Source organism: Mustela nivalis (genome assembly GCF_964662115.1).
Source record: "Mustela nivalis genome assembly, chromosome: 13".
Classification (NCBI taxonomy): domain Eukaryota; kingdom Metazoa; phylum Chordata; class Mammalia; order Carnivora; family Mustelidae; genus Mustela; species Mustela nivalis.
The window spans coordinates 12,966,441-12,982,272 of record NC_139032.1 but is presented as its reverse complement, the minus strand read 5'-3'; the positions used below and the strand labels follow the sequence as shown (position 1 = coordinate 12,982,272).

General features: G+C 48.3%; 1 protein-coding gene across 11 annotated transcripts in view; it reads left to right on the top strand.

Moving 5' to 3' along the window:
- The window catches only part of CEMIP2 (cell migration inducing hyaluronidase 2), a 132,644-nt gene that overhangs the window by 36,121 nt on the left and 80,691 nt on the right, over positions 1-15,832 (top strand). Inside the window, exon 1 of one of the 11 annotated variants that reach the window (XM_082696584.1) lies at positions 11,331-12,432. The exons of 9 other annotated variants lie outside the window; for them this stretch is intronic. The gene's annotated coding sequence lies outside the window, so the exon portion shown is untranslated. Of the gene's footprint in view, positions 1-11,330; positions 12,433-12,986; positions 13,527-15,832 lie in introns of those variants that run through there. One more of the 11 variants, XM_082696583.1, reaches the window with a different exon arrangement.

The window sequence follows — 15,832 nt, the reverse complement described above, 5'->3', positions numbered from 1 at the left end:
CAGATGCTTAACTGACTGAGACACCCAGGTGCCCCAATAATATTAAATAACTTTAACCATATGCATATGTGTACTAGGTACTCTTTTAAATGCTTCACATTTATTGACTCATTTATTGTCATAATCTCTCTATAGGGGTGTGTGCTATGATTAGTCCCATTTTACAGATAAGGAAATGGAGGCCCAGAGAGCTGAAGTACGTTGCTCAAAGTCACACACTAATAGGTGGTATTGCTGAGACTTGATCTGAAGCAGTGTGGCTCCAGAACCCTCGCTTACCCTGGGTCTCTCCTTGGTGGCTGTTTTTATATCCGCAAGACTGAGAGAGGAACAAGACTTGAATGGTTCAGAAGGTAAACAGGAGCTTACGGACAGAACGTAGAGTCTGATCTTTGACCTGCAGTATTATCCACTACTTTAAATAATTTCCTACAGCTTGAAATTCAGTCTTTCAGGTTCACAGTCTAGCCTCAGAAGGTGCTTCCTCTCCCCTGACAACGATGCCACTTCTCTTTAGCCCCCTACCCACTGCCTCTCTATGCCTCATTGTGTGGTTCTCACCAGCACACACTTGTTTTCTTTCTTCAACACACCCCTTGTTAGTTTCTTTCACTGGTTCAAGCTGTAGCTTACAAAGAAGTTTTTTCATACAAGTGTGATTGTCTCGGTATAGTTTGCTTTCTAGCATTATACCACCCTACATCAGTAGGCTAACCTGGGAAATCATACTTTCAACTCAAATCACAAAGGGGTAGTTTCCTTAGCATATATAGAGCTTTTACAAATCAATGACAAAGACAACAGCCCAGCAGCAAAATGAGCAAAGGTTCTGAATAGACAAGTCACAGAAGAGGAACTACACTTGACTCTTGTCTATGTGATGATTATGATGACCCAAATAGATGCCGGAGTGATGGTATTTTTCCTATGGCAAAAACAGGTACCTTTCTATATGCACCTTTTTTTCTTAAAAAATTAAAAAACTGTTGCTTGTTTTCAGCTAAGCAACATTTAAAAAAAAAGATTTTATTTATTTATTTGACAGAGATCACAAGTAGACAGAGAGGGAGGCAGAGAGAGAGAGAGAGGCTCCCTGCTGAGCAGAGAGTCAGATGCGGGACTCGATCCCAGGATGCTGAGATCATGACCTGAGCCGAAAGCAGCGGTTTAACCCACTGAGCCACCCAGGCACCCAGCAATTTTTTAAAATATATCTCTATTAAGCAAAGAATCTTTCCAGGAAATTTTTGAGCCTTTATGGCTTCTTTTTATGATTTATTTAGTACCCAGATAAGGCCAGTCCAAGCAGAAATTATAAAAAAGTTCACCGCTGGCCTCTCCTGGGTCCATAGTATTCCAAGCCTGGATTCCCCATCCTCAGGGCTTCCCCTGCCTTGGTCCCTCCTTTTTTGCCATTATAATGTATTTTCCTTTTCAAATTTTTGTTCTTAGGATTCACATCCTTTAGGTTGTTAACTACTACTATCTTTGTATTCTCTGACCATGTAATCTTAAATATCCCTTCCCCCACCTCAACCCCAGCAACTTGTGCAAATGCTTTTTTTTTTTTAAAGGTTTTTAAAAAAATTTAATTGTTTGAGACAGCAAGTGGGTAAGAGAGGAGAGAGTAAGCACAAGCAGGGGAGGAACAGAGAGAGAGGGAGAAGCAGACTCCCTGCCAAGCAGGGAGCCTGATGGGGGGCTTGACTCCTGGACTCCTGGATCATGATCCCAGCTGAAGTCAAATGCTTAACTGACTGAGCCACCCAGGCACTCCATGCAAATGCTTTTGAAGCCTCTGTTTATATCACTCCACCATTGTTGCATTGGCCAACGTAAGTCACATGGCCAAGTTCAAAGCTAGTGTGGGAGGGAACCTCACAAGAGCATGAATCCTGAGAGTGTGGGTCGTTGAGGCCATCAGTGTCTTCTATCCCACGCATCATTCATAATTCTGATTATGTCCTTCAGAGAGTTTATCACAATCTGTATTACCATTTGCTTACTGGTTTACTTGCCAATCTCCTTCAATGAGAGGGAGGAACTCCACAAGGATTGCTTTAGCTGTGCTGTCTTACCATGAAAATCTGTCAGTGTTTGGCACAATGGCCCACAGTAAGTATTTGCTGCATAACTAACTGAGCTCTGTTTCCCAAGCTGTCTTCAGCTCATCCACACAAGAGAGCTGAATTGATGTGATCATGGAAAGGGCTGAAATTCCTTTCTCCATTTTTAAGCACCTTGTAGTACATTTTTATTTACTTAATTGATGTATTAATTTTTAGAGTAATCTCTACACCCAATGTGGGGCTTGAACTCATGACGCTGAGATCAAGATCTACATGCTCTACTGACTAAGCCGGTCAGACAACCCTCCCCTCCCCCCACTTACTAGTGCATTTTAACAGTAGTTTTCTGAAAACAATTGCCTCCGTTTAAAGTCGCAGTAAATTCTTACATCCCAATGGAACATAACACCAGATTTTTCTATTTTTGTCATTTTTCCATTGTACTCTTAGGGAAATATTTGGGGAATATTTGGGGAAATATTTGATGACTTTTCTTAGTTTATAATATTTCAAGATGTAATCTTTTCTCCATGGCAACATAAAGTTTACCCTTTTAGCCATTTTTAAGGTAAGTTTCAGTGGTATTAAATATATTCACATTCTGCAACCACCACCACTAATCATCTTTGTAATCTTTTCATCTGCTCAGACTGAAACTCTGTATCCATTAAACAGTAACAGTGCCCCCTCCTCTAGCCCCTGGTAACCACCATTCTACTCTCTGTCTTTATGAATTTGATTACTCTAGGCACCTCATGTAAGTGGAATCATACAGTATTTGTCCTTTATCTCAAGTAATCTTGACTATCTTTTAGAATAGTTTCATGTTCATTTCTTTAGAGAGGAACGTGGATGTATCACACAAAAGAGATTTCCACAGACTGAGAGGAACTTCTGACAAGTTGTTCATTGAGGCTTTTCAAATCATGGGTGACTTCAAGTTTCCTGAAGAGCTGTTTTGTCATCTAGGTGGCCCTGAGAGTGTAGGGAGCTATTCTTTTTTTCTTGCATGTTAGTTTTTAATTGTAACCATGGAAAATTCAGAGAGTTTTGTTTTGTTTTGTTTTTTATTTTTTTAACAGATTTTTTTAAAGGTTTTATTTATTCATTTAACAGAGAGGGAGAGTACAAAGCAGGGAGAGCAGCAGGCAGTGGGAGGGAGAAGCAAGCTCTCTGCTGAGCCAGGAGCCAGATGTGGGATTTGATCCCAGGACCCTAGGATCCCAACCTGAGCCTAAAGCAGCTGCTTAACAAACTGAGTCACCCAGGCGTCCCTTGTTTTGTTTTTTAAAGTAGACTCCCTGCTGGGCATGGAGTCCAATCAGGGATCTGAACGCCTGGCCTTGAGATCAAGACTTGAGCTGATATCCAGAGCTGGACACTTAACTGTCTGAGCCACTGAGGCACTGCAGAGAGTTTTTTTTTTTTTAATTAAATTGATTTATTTATTTTCAGAAAAACAGTATTCATTGTTTTTTCACCACACCCAGTGCTCCATGCAATCTGTGCCCTCTATAATACCCACCACCTGGTACCCCAACCTCCCCCCCCCCCCGCCCCTTCAAACCCCTCAGATTGTTTTTCAGAGTCCATAGTCTCTCATGATTCACCTCCCCTTCCAATTTACCCCAACTCCCTTCTCCTCTCTAACACCCCTTGTCCTCCATGGTATTTGTTATACTCCACAAATAAGTGAAACCATATGATAATTGACTCTCTCTGCTTGACTTATTTTACTCAACATAATCTATTCCAGTCCCGTCCATGTTGCTACAAAAGTTGTGTATTCATCCTTTCTGATGGCGGCACAATACTCCATAGTATACTTGGACCACATCTTCCTTATCCATTCGTCTGTTGAAGGGCATCTTGGTTCTTTCCATAGTTTGGTGACTGTGGCCATTGCTGCTATAAACATTGGGGTACAGTTGGCCCTTCTCTTCACGACATCTGTATCTTTGGGGGTAAATACCCAGGAGTGCAATTGCAGGGTCATAGGGAAGTTCTATTTTTAATTTCTTGAGGAATCTCCATACTGTTCTCCAAAGAGGCTGCACCAACTTGCATTCCCACCAACAGTGTAAGAGGGTTCCCCTTTCTCCACATCCTCTCCAACACATATTGTTTCCTGTTTTGTTAATTTTGGCCATTCTAACTGGTGTAAGGTGATATCTCAATGTGGTTTTAATTTGAATTTCCCTGAGGGCTAGTGATGATGAACATTTTTTCATGTGTCTGATAGCCATTTGTATGTCTTGATTGGAGAAGTGTCTGTTCACATCTTCTGCCCATTTTTTGATATGTTTGCCTGTTTCGTGTGTGTTGAGTTTGAGGAGTTCATTATAGATCCTGGATATCAGCCTTTTGTCTGTATGCAGAGAGCTTTTATACAGTATACTTAGGGGAATTTGGCAGCTGTGAATTGATGCAGGTCCGATGCTCCTGATCTTGCTTCTCTTTTCTAATTCTGCTTCTTGGACGAGTACTGAGGATTCTTAATCTTTCAGGGAACAGTGGTCTTATGCTTCTTTACTGGTAGCCTGGAAGGGAGGTACAGGAAGGAAGGGATAAAACTCAGGAGATGATGCATGATTTCAGGATGTTGGTATTATTTATTTATTTTATTTTAAAAAATTTAAAAAACATTTTTTTAGTAGGTGCTGTGCCCAACATGGGGTTTTAACTCACAACCCTTAGATTGAGAATCATGTGCTCTACCCAGTGAGCAGGTCACATGCTCCAGGATATTGGTATTATTTTATTTTTTATTTTATTATTTTTTTAAAAGATTTTATTTATTTATTTGACAGAGAGAGATCACAAGTAGGCAGAGAGGCAGGTAGAGAGAAAGAGAGGAGGAAACAGGCTCCCTGCTGAGCAGAGAGCCCCATGCGGGACTCGATCCCAGGACCCCGAGATCATGACCTGAGCCGAAGGCAGCGGCTTAACCCACTGAGCCACCCAGGCGCCCGGTATTATTTTAAATTATGTACTTTATGCATCATCAGCTTTCTCAGTTCTTATGCTAATTCACTATTTAAAATCTTTCGGTACACATCCGTTTGTGAATATGACACAAAGGTGGTATATTTCTCATTTGTATTTCTTGAGTTTACATATATCTTCTCATCCTCATACAGCAAACCCATAAGACAATGGGGGCAATCAATACTGCATATACCTTAGAAATGGTAAAAGAAATTTTTATTTATTTATTTATTTATTTAAAGATTTTATTTATCCATTTGACAGACAGAGATCACAAGTAGGCAGAGAGGCAGGCAGAGAGAGAGGAAGGGAATCAGGGTCCCTGATGAGCAGAGAGCCCGATGTGGGGCTGGAACCCAGGACCCCGAGATCATGACCTGAACTGAAGGCAGAGGCTTTAACCCACTGAGCCACCCAGGCACCCCTAAAAGAAATTTTTAATACAAAATATGTTACAGTAGCAACTTTACTCTAGCTGAGTGACCTCAGGCAACTTATTTCCCTTCCCAGGGACGGTGTCTTCAGTTGTGAAGACCTTCTAGATACTGGTTCAGGGTGCCAATGACAAAGCAAAACCACTTATACAGAGATAGTGTGTAACTTAAAATGATTTGGTACCTATTTTGAATATATTGCCTAGGAATCAGGATGCAGTATCTCTTTTCTAAGTAGAAGGCTGTGTTTTCTTTTTTTGACATTTTTTAAAAAAAGATTTTATTTATTTATTTTACAGACAGTGATCACAAGTAGGCAGAGAGGCAGGCAGAGAAGAGGAAGCAGGCTCCCTGCCAAGCAGACAGCCCGATGTGGGGCTCTATCCCAGGACATTGGGATCATGACCTGTGCTGAAGGCAGAGGCTTTAACCCACTGAGCCACCCAGGCACCCTGAAGGCTGTGTTTTCAAATGACAAAAAGAAAAGAGGTTTCATTCCTACTTACCCAACAGATTTTGGAGGCTGATAAATAAACAAACAAACAAATAAATAAATGTTTCTCCTCTCTCTGAAAAGACTGTGTCAGAGTTTTAGCTATATCAGAATTGCTTACGTCATACTTTAAAGCAAGGATCCAGAGAGTTTAACTGGAAACATGCAGTCTTCATGACAAGCTGATGAAGTGTGAGAATGAGGTTAGTTGGATACAGGGACATAAAGCGAGAAAAGATGGTTTTGTAGACACTCAGGTCTACCCCAGTGGAGAAAGGTCACACTAACATTCCGTAATGTTATTGCATTCGGTCAATGGGGGAAAATTCTTTTAAGACTTTTAATTAAGGTGAGGATACAAACAGCATATCAACACCTTCCTGGAGAAGCATTAGTCACCTGGAGAATCATTTCCATCCAGACACTAAATGTAGCTGGGAACAAGTATGAACAGAAAAATGAGATTTGAAAACGATCTGTTCAGACCCTCATAGAATGAAACACGGTCTGTAGGGATTAATTTCTAACAGCCTGGCGGTGGTCGTGGGGGGAAACAGAGAGGGGAAGAGTGGTGGAAGTCAAGGGAGGTTCTGCCTTCAAAGGGGTTGGAGCCGGAACATATAAAGCAAGCAGCGACACTAAAAAGCTGAACGCAGAGGTGTCCAAGCTCTTTCCAGATCATGGTGTTTGATACTTTCCCCCTCTCCTGAAGGGCTCTGTGGACTCCTTTGCCATCCACAATATGAGGTTCCATCTTGAATCTGATTCTTCAGGTGTCCAGTCCACCAGCTGTAAGGAAGGGGACAGGAGGGGGGTGGCTGGGAGTAGGACATACTTAAGCATCCTGGCGCGGTGCTGGGAGGGGTGTAACAGATGGACCCGAAGGGAGGCCCTGACGGAGTCTAGAATGTTCACATAGAGGGTCACCTTTGATCCACCTTTGATCTCATGAGGTAAAGGCACAGTGGTGAGTGGGGTAAGGGATGGGCCAGCCAGGGTATGCATTGGGAGAACTGGCATTTCAGAGAGATGGAAAGGGACAGGCATATAGAGCCCGAGAGGCTGTAAGAATAAGGCGTGGTTGGAGTGTGGCTCTTGCTGCTCACCATTCTCACCTGCTTTGTTTAGACCATGATCCTTGAATGTTTCTCATGGCCTTCACCTCCAGTCTGGAGCCTTCATCTTCAGCACTCAGTTGCAAGTCCCCACCAAAAAAGTCCTTGTGAGTGTAACCTGATACAGGATTCTAATTAATTAATTAATTAATTAATTTTAAAAGATTTATTTATTTATTTGAGACAGAAAGCATGAAAGGGAAGAGGTCAGAAGGAGAAGCAGACTCTCCTCTGAGTGGGGAGCCTGATGTAGGACTTGATCCTGGGATTCTAGGATCATGACCTGAGCTGAAGGCAGTTGCTTAACCAACTGAGCCATCCAGGCACCCTAGGATTCTAAATTAGCCAGACATGGAAGGCTACAGAAGAGGGCCAGAGACCTTAAGGACACTGAGCACTTACGAAGTGTGTGGCTAAGCCCCTTACATCGTTATCAGTTAATCCTCATGATAACGGCATGGACTAGGAACTTCATTCATTCATCCATTCAGAGTAAGCTCTATGCCAAATGTGGGGCCAGGACTTACAACCCCTATTTCAAAAGTCACACGCTCTATTCACTGAGCCAGGCAGGTAACCCTATTTCCATTTTATTTTTTAAAAGATTTTATTTATTTATTTGACAGTCAGCGATCACAAGTAGGCAGAGAGGCAGGCAGAGAGAGAGAGAGAGAGGAGGAAACAGGCTCCCTGCTGAGCAGAGAGCCCGATGTGGGGCTCGATCCCAGGACCCCGGGATCATGACCTGAGCTGAAGGCAGAGGCTTTAACCCACTGAGCCACCCAGGCGCCCCCCCATTCCCATTTTTTAAAAAAGATTTTATTTGAGAGAGAGAGCCAGCGTACGAGTGGGGGAGTAGCAGAGGGGGAAGTGGAAGGAAAACCGGACTCCCCACCGAGCCGGGAGCCTGATGCAGGACTTGATCCCAGGACCCTGAGATCATGACCTGAGGTGAAGGCAGACACTTCACCGGCTGAGCCAGCCAGGAGCCCTGCCCCTAGTCTCATTTCTTTCTTTCTTTTTTTTTTTTTAATATTTATTTATTTATTTATTTATTTATTGTGAGAGAGAGAGAGAGAGAGAGAGAGAGAGAGAGCTCACAGGCAGAGGCAGAGGGAGAAGCAGGCTTCCCACCAAGCAAGGAGCCCGATGTGGGACTCGATCCCAGGACGCTGAGATCATGACCTGAGCCAAAGGCAGCCGCTCAACCAACTGAGCCACCCAGGCGTCCCCCTATTCCCATTTCCCTTTTTTTTTTTTTAAAAGATTTATTTATTTATTTATTCGACAGACAGAGATCACAAGTAGGCAGAGAGGCAGGCAGAGAGAGGGGAGGAAGCAGGCTCCCCACCGAGCAGAGAGCCCGATGCGGGGCTCAATCCCAGGACCCCGGGATCATGACCTGAGCCGAAGGCAGAGGCTTTAAGTCACTGAGCCACCCAGGTGCCCCCCTTATTCCCATTTCTAAGTGAAGACACAGGCACAGAGAGGCTGGGCATCTTGTCTGAAGTTGTCCTGCAGGGAGCTATGGACTGTGGTTCTAACCCAGGCCAAGTGCCCAAGGGACCTCCACTGTCAGCCAGTGTGCTGTCCTGCCTCAAGACTCTGAGCACTGCCAGCACTGGGACAACAACAAAAAAAGGCATCCTATGCTCATATGAGGCTTTCCCTCCTCATGTGAAAAGGACAGAACGGTGAGGGAGTAGGTGACTGCCTACTGGTCGGTACTAGACTACCAGATCCGCCTTCAAGAGAGGACGTGCTGCCCAGCTCCAAGGGTTGTCCAGAGCCAAACCTCTCCTGGGCTGCCGAGCTGCCTTACCCAAGGTCATGCCACTCTCCAGGATGCACCATATCCGGTGACTGAGTCAGGAGGCTATGTAAAGGCATGTAGCAGCAGTAATTCAGAAGGGTCATGCTGGTCCAGAGCCTCCCAGGGAGCTTGGCTGCGTCCGTGGCTGGGTTCACGCGGCAGCTCAACTTTTCCCTCTGTCCCATCCTGCTTCCTGTCCCTCCCTCAAAAGGTGTTGACCTCATGGACGTTTTTTAATGAACATCTTGCCACTGTGTCTCAGCCTGCTTCCCTGGGAACCCGATTTGGGACAACATCAGTTCTTGACCAGAGAAGTCTGTGACCTCTCACTTTGTGTCCAGTATAACTCCATTCACATTACAGATCTGCCTCAGCTCATGACGGAGTTATATCTGGATAAGCCCATGATAAATTGAGAATATCTTAAGTCCAAAATGCATTTAGTAGACCTAACCTACTGAACATCATCACTTAGCCCAGCCCAGCTTAAATGGGCTCAGCACACCCACATTACCCTACAGTTGGGCCAAATCATCTAACACAAAGCCCGTTTTATAATAAAGCATTGAATATCTCATGTAATGTATTGAATACTGTGCTGAAAATGAAAGACAGAATGGTTGTCTGGGTGCAGAATGGTGAGAGGATTGGTTGTTGACCCTCGTGATCACTGGGTGACCGGAGCCTTGGCTCCCTGTCGCTGCCTGGCATCATGAAAGAGTGTGGGTGGACCAGGAAAAGATCCTAATTCAAAATTTGAAGTAGTGTTTGAATGCATTTCACATTTGCCCCCTCATAAAGTTGAACAATTAAGTCAAAGCATTGGAAGTTGGAGACTGTAGTTTCAAAACCATCTCCCTTATTTTAAGAAACTTTGATATTTTTTATGTTTCCTGATAAATACCCAAGAACATAAGTTTATAAAATTCTCAAAGGTCAGCCACACAAGGATTCAATGCCCTCTTTTGTGTTGATAGACTTTATTTTTTTATTTAAAATTTTCTCAAAAGACTTTATTTTTAAGTAATCCCTATATCCAACATGGGGCTTGAACTTACAAACTTGAGGTCAAGAGTCACATACTCTACTGACTCACACTCTCTACCGACTGAGCCAGCCAGGCGACCCTCCCCAATAGGCTTTTTTTTAATCCCTTTTTAAAAAGATTTTATTTATTTATTTGACAGAGATCAGAAGTAGGCAGAGAGGCAGGCAGAGAGAGAGGAGGAAGCAGGCTCCCCGCTGAGCAGAGAGCCCTATGCTGGGTTCGATCCCAGGACCCCGAGATCATGACCTGAGCCGAAGGCAGAGGCTTAACCCTCTGAGCCACCCAGGTGCCCCTCGCAACAGGCTTTATTTAGAGCAGTTTTAAGTTCACAAGAGTATTGAGTCTCCTACACCCCCTGCCCACCCTACACTCCAGGCACAGTGGCCCCAGATACCCATGTCCATTTCCTTTGATTTTGGCAATAGGTATAGGTTATGGAAATAAGACCTCTTTAAAACCAAAACTTTCATTAAAATAGTTTACATGATTTTTTAATAGTCACTTTTAATGTTTGATTCCAATAGGCTCTTGCTATGTGGCAGGCTCCCTAGACTTACTGAGTCCCAGGGTCCTCATGTCTACAATCGGAGTAACAATTTTTGGGAGGATTAAATTAAATAACATATTCAAACTCCAAGCAAAATGCCTGGCACTTAATAAAGATTCAGAAAATGGGCATTTTTTGTTTTTTGAAGATTTTATTTATCTGTCAGAGAAAGAGAGAGAGATTGAGCACAAGCAGGGGTAGCAGCAGGCAGAGCGAGAAGCAGGCTCCCCTCTGAGCAAGGAGCCCGACTGAATCCCAGGACCCCGGTATCATGACCAAGTTAAAGGCAGATGCTTAACCCAACGGTGCCACCCAGACGTCCTGAAAATGGGCATTTTAAGGGCACGACACAGGCCATATGATGTGTGTGTTTTCCATGGCTCTCGTAAGACGTTACCACTAACTTGGTGACTTAAAACAGCAGAAATGTATACTTTCATGCTCGTAGTCTGGAAGTCTGAATTCTTCTAGGAGGCAGGACTCCTTCCCTCTGGAGGCTCTAGGGACCTGCCCTTCCTCGCAGCTTCCAGCTTCTGGGGCTGCTGACGCTCCTTTACCCAGGCTGCATCTGCCGGCGCTCCAATCATCTTCTCACCTCCCTTTTCTAAGGTGACCTGTGATCGCACTCAAGGTCCACCCTGATAACCCCGGATCATCTCCCCAACTCCCGATCTCTAAGGTAATCCCACCTGCAAAGACCCTGGATCTGAACTATTTGCTTACCACACAGGGGGACACATTTCCTATCCTAAACATATCATCTTTGGCCACTAAAGAAGTCCTTTGTCCCTTCTAGTTTGTCATTCAAAACCATCTGCTTTTTTTTTTTTTTTTTGAAGATTTTATTTATTTATTTGAGAGAGAGAAGGAGCAGATAGGAGGGGCAGAGGAAGAGGGGGAAGCAGACTCCCCACTGAGTGGGGAGCCCCCTACGGGGCTGGATCCCAGGAACCTGAGATCGTGAGTCCAGAGGAAGGCAGATGCTTCACCCCTGAGCACCCCTCCCCCCATCTGCATCTGCCTTATTTCAAGAAACTTCCTCTCCCAGAGGGACAGTGGCTCCCAAAGTTTGGTAGTTTCGTTAAGGTCTGAGCACCGGACCATGTTGCTATAGTGGAGGCAACTTTCGAAGGTTTTAATTAGGTTGAGGATGGTGCTCCATCTGGTTCTCAAACTTACACATTCCAGGCCTCTGTGAGTCATTAGGTCGTGTGAACTTTGGGAATCCGAATTTTTCAAAGTTCCCCAGGGCAGTCTTATCATCAGCCAAGATCCGGCAACCTTTTGATTTCTACAAACTGTACCAAACTCGTGGAAGTAGGGAATTCCCTTTCCCGCCTGCTGGGTGTGTCATGGTTACATGACTAAGGTTTTATTAAAAGGGTGTGGGGGGGCGGGGAGGGAGGAAGAGCAGCCCTGAAAAATGAACACTCCTGTCTGTACAGTATTTACTGAAAGAGTTCCCTTTCGGGACAATTTCCAATCCCGAATTAAACAGAGGATGACGACTGCCTGGATTTGGCAGACCTGCGGCTGTCCCTAGATGGGGACCTCGCGGGTTTGACTGATCCGGCCCCGGCCCCGGCCCGGGCCGCGCCGTCGGCGGGAGCCAAGCCCCTATCATGGTGAGAGCCGCTCCGGCACGGGGCGGGGTGGGGGCGGCTGGGCTGCTCCAGCCCGGGTGCGGGAGTCGGTAGAGAGGTCGGGAGGCGCTGGGGTGGGCGGGCTCGCTCCGCGCCCCTCCTGCAAGCGGCGGCCACTCCAGAGTGACGCGGGCAGGGGGCGTGGGGAAGCGTAGTTCTATTTATTCTGGCTGGGGAGCCGGGGGCCGGGGCCGCTCTGCGCCGCCGGAGGAGCTGTCCCGAGTCGGAGAGCGGGCTCGTTCCGCGGAGAGGGCTAAGAACCCAGCGCCCGCGGTCGGCCAGGTGGGGGCGGCCGTGGTGCGCTGGCCCGACGCACAGAGCATTTTCGGGAATTATGGAAGTCCCTTTGGGGATGATGCGGCTCGGAGTCTGGCTCAGGCGGGAGCGATGAAGGCGCAGTGTCCAGCTCAGCGGCGGGGTGTTGGGGCGCAGTCGGGCTCACCCGGGAGGCGGTAGGGGTGCAGTGTCCAGTTCCGCCGTGGAGCGAGGGGGGCGCCGTGTCAGGCTCAGGCAGGACAGGATCCGCGGGGGAGCAGGCTCCACCGGGGGGGTGATGGGGCTCATTGTCAGGTTCAGCCGGGGCTGATGGGGGCTCATTGTCCGACTCGGCCGCGAGGTGCTGGGGGCCCCGGCTCAGGTTCAGACCCGCGCGGTGGGAGTTTGCAGCCGCAGCGGGGGGCGCGGTTCTCGGTGGCCGCAGCGGGAGGCGCCGAGCGCCGGGGTCCGGAGCTCCCGCGGAGCCGGGCGGCGGGAGGAGCCCGGCGTGGCCACCGCCCCCTCCGGCCGCAGGCTCCTCCTCTCCCCCCGCCTCCTCCGTCTCGTCCGCCCGCCCGCCCGCCGGCCCAATCGGCAGCCCTCGGCCCTGCAGAGCCGGGCCGCTTGTCTGGCCGGCGGAGGCTGAGCGCGACCCTCGCGAGCCGCGGCGCCGGCCGACCAGGGACAAGAGCGACTCCCGGGACCCCGCTCTGCCCCGCGCGGCCGCCGCCTCCCATCGCTGCGGGGACGCTGGGGCGCGCGTCGCCGGGGCCGAGGCTCTCTTCCAACCCGGGGGGAAGGAGCGGAGAAAGCCGAGCGGCGGCTCCGGGAGCGAGCGAGCCGAGGCCCCTGCCCCCGAGGCTCGGGGCTGGAGGAGGAGGAGGCGGAGGCGGAGGGAAGTGCGCGTCATTCCCGGGAGGAGAGCGTTGCACCTCCGGGCAGAGGCTGCGGCTGCCAGTTGCAGAAAAGCGGAGGCGGCGGCGGCGGCGGGCGCGGGGCTCCAGGGGCTCTCTGGCCATGGAGAGAAGATCCGGACACCGGGACGCTGGGAGCTCGGCTCCGTCTCTTTGGACCGCGGTGTAGGCACCTGAAGTAGCCGACGCTAAGTGGGGGAGGGGAAGGTAAGCCGCGGAGGGGTTCCCCCCGCCCCGCCTCCCCCGCTGCCCCCCGGGGCCACTGCGAGGTCGCCGCCCGCGGCCCCGAGCACGGTCCCAGCTCCCGGCTGCCGGCGCTCTGGCATCGAGGCGTTTCTGCTGAGACGGAAAACATCCTCCCGCCCCCCGAAGCCCCCTCCCGCCCTCCCCCCGCCCTCCGCGGTTCCCGGTCTCTCTCCTGGCTGGGTCCGGAGTCCCCGGGCTCCCCCGGAGTAAATCCTCTCGGTAAGAAAGGGTCTGGGGAACGGCGCCTCGGTTTCTTTCTCTCCGTCTCTCTTTTCATTGCGTTTACGGGGAAGGAAACAATGGACTTTTGAAAGTCGGTGTGAACAGCCTCAAACTTTCCGGAGAGGGTTGGGGTGGGGGGTGGGGGATAAACCCCACAGGAAGCGACCACAGTGGAAGGTTGGTGGAACGTGCGCTGCACAGTCTGGGCTTCGGTGCGCGCGCGGGCGCGTTTGGGGGTGACCTTTGTCTCTCTACTGTTCCACTGGGTTGGTGAAGCAACCCTTCAGCCCTTACCCGCTTTGTGTTAGTAAAAGTAACGAGGGGGGCTTTAAAATCACTCGCAGCTTTCTTTACAGCTGGGGTAGCCTTGGCACTGGACCCCACTCCCAGCTTTACTCTGCAGAGTTGGGAGGTCTTGGCAAAGGAGGGGGGTCCGGCGCCGCGAGGATCCCAGAGTTCAGTGGTTAATGCCAGTTGCTACATCCTTTGCAATCAGAGCAAGGTCCCGATGTTGCTCTCTGCTGAGGCTTATCACCAGACCTCGCTGGGGAGCGGAAACCGCTCACTTAAATTCTCTGGCTAAGGTTAGGAAAACAGACTTTGATATACATCTCCTTTCATCAACAGTCGGGTTAAGGATGGAGTGCTTAATAATTTTAAGAACTTGCATTCCACACGGGAGCCACTCACTGGCTTGTGTCCACTCTCCTGGTTTCAGTGTGACAATGTGATGCCTTGTGGCATAAGTGCGTGTGTTGAGGGTAGGCGGATGTTGCTTTCCGGAGCCCTTACAGGGACAAAATGAGAATTTAGAGGCACTGGGATGGAGGGAGATTTCACCTGAGCTGAGGGAGGCCTCAGCCCTCAGGGCAGCCAGACATACCTGTTGGAAGTGGCTCTGTGTTAGGAATGCGTTTCAAGTGGTTAGCCTTAGGGTTCTTTGGTGGGCAAAAAGGAGCTCTTAATCTTTGTTTGACCCTTGAAGGAAGCTTGCTGTTTTCAAAATTGGTCTGGGCATCACGCTCTGGTTGTGTGCCTTTGATGAGCTATTCAAAGGGCTCTTTTGGGTTTGCATTTCTGGGCAAAGCAGAACAAAGTACTTGTGCTTAGCAGACACTGGGTAGAACCTTCTGGTGTTGTGTCCTTTACCTGAAAGTCACTCCTTCACTTTCTGCGTTCCTGCACTCCAGGGTCTGAGTAGGTGCAGATGGAGCTGGATATCTGCTTCTGGCTTTCATTTCATTCCACCTGATGCTGTTTGATCTGATGGATGTGTGTGTGCTTTGGCTTACAACAGTAAGGTTAGAAGTGAATTTTGGGTCCTTACTTACCTGTTCTGCTTTAACGGCCTGCGGACGAGGCTGAGGCATGTGTGGACACGGAGGTCAGATAGTACACTCTTCCCCTGCGCTTTTTCAGGTTTTTGTGGTCCCAGCGAATTTGTTGGAGTCCAAGCTCCTTTGTTGATCTAACCGGCAACCTGCAGATTTTCAGAAGTCTCCGATTTCACAACAGGAAACCTGAATGGGACAACACCTCCTTCGTGTTCTAATGAACCTAATCTTGCCTGTTCCCAGGCTACCTTGGGAACGGCAGGAAGACAGTCTAGAAAGTAGAGTTGACAGGCTGCTACTTACCAGCTCCGCGCCTCTGGGCCCGGGTTCTGAATTTCAGAATGATATGCTGAGCCACAGTGCAGAAGGAGATCATTGAGAAGATATTATTAAGTACAGTTTTAGACTCCTATGGGATACTGGATGTAAAGGTGTACTTTATAAAATTCTATAAAATACAAGTCTTGGATCATCCACCCCCCCCCACAGTGCATTAAACTAACAGTTTTTGTTCACCTGTTGTGTGTTGGGCGCTTGGGAAGCAGTCTGAATGCCCACACCGTGTTCTTGTATGTAGGGAGACGGAGCTGGTTGGAGTGGGTCAAGCTTGGAAGTCACAGGGAGCCAAGATCATCTGTGTGGTGGCTTCTGTCTGTAAGGAAAGAGGAGATGGTCTCTTGCTGTTGAAAGGAATGAGCCTAGGCTGGGAGA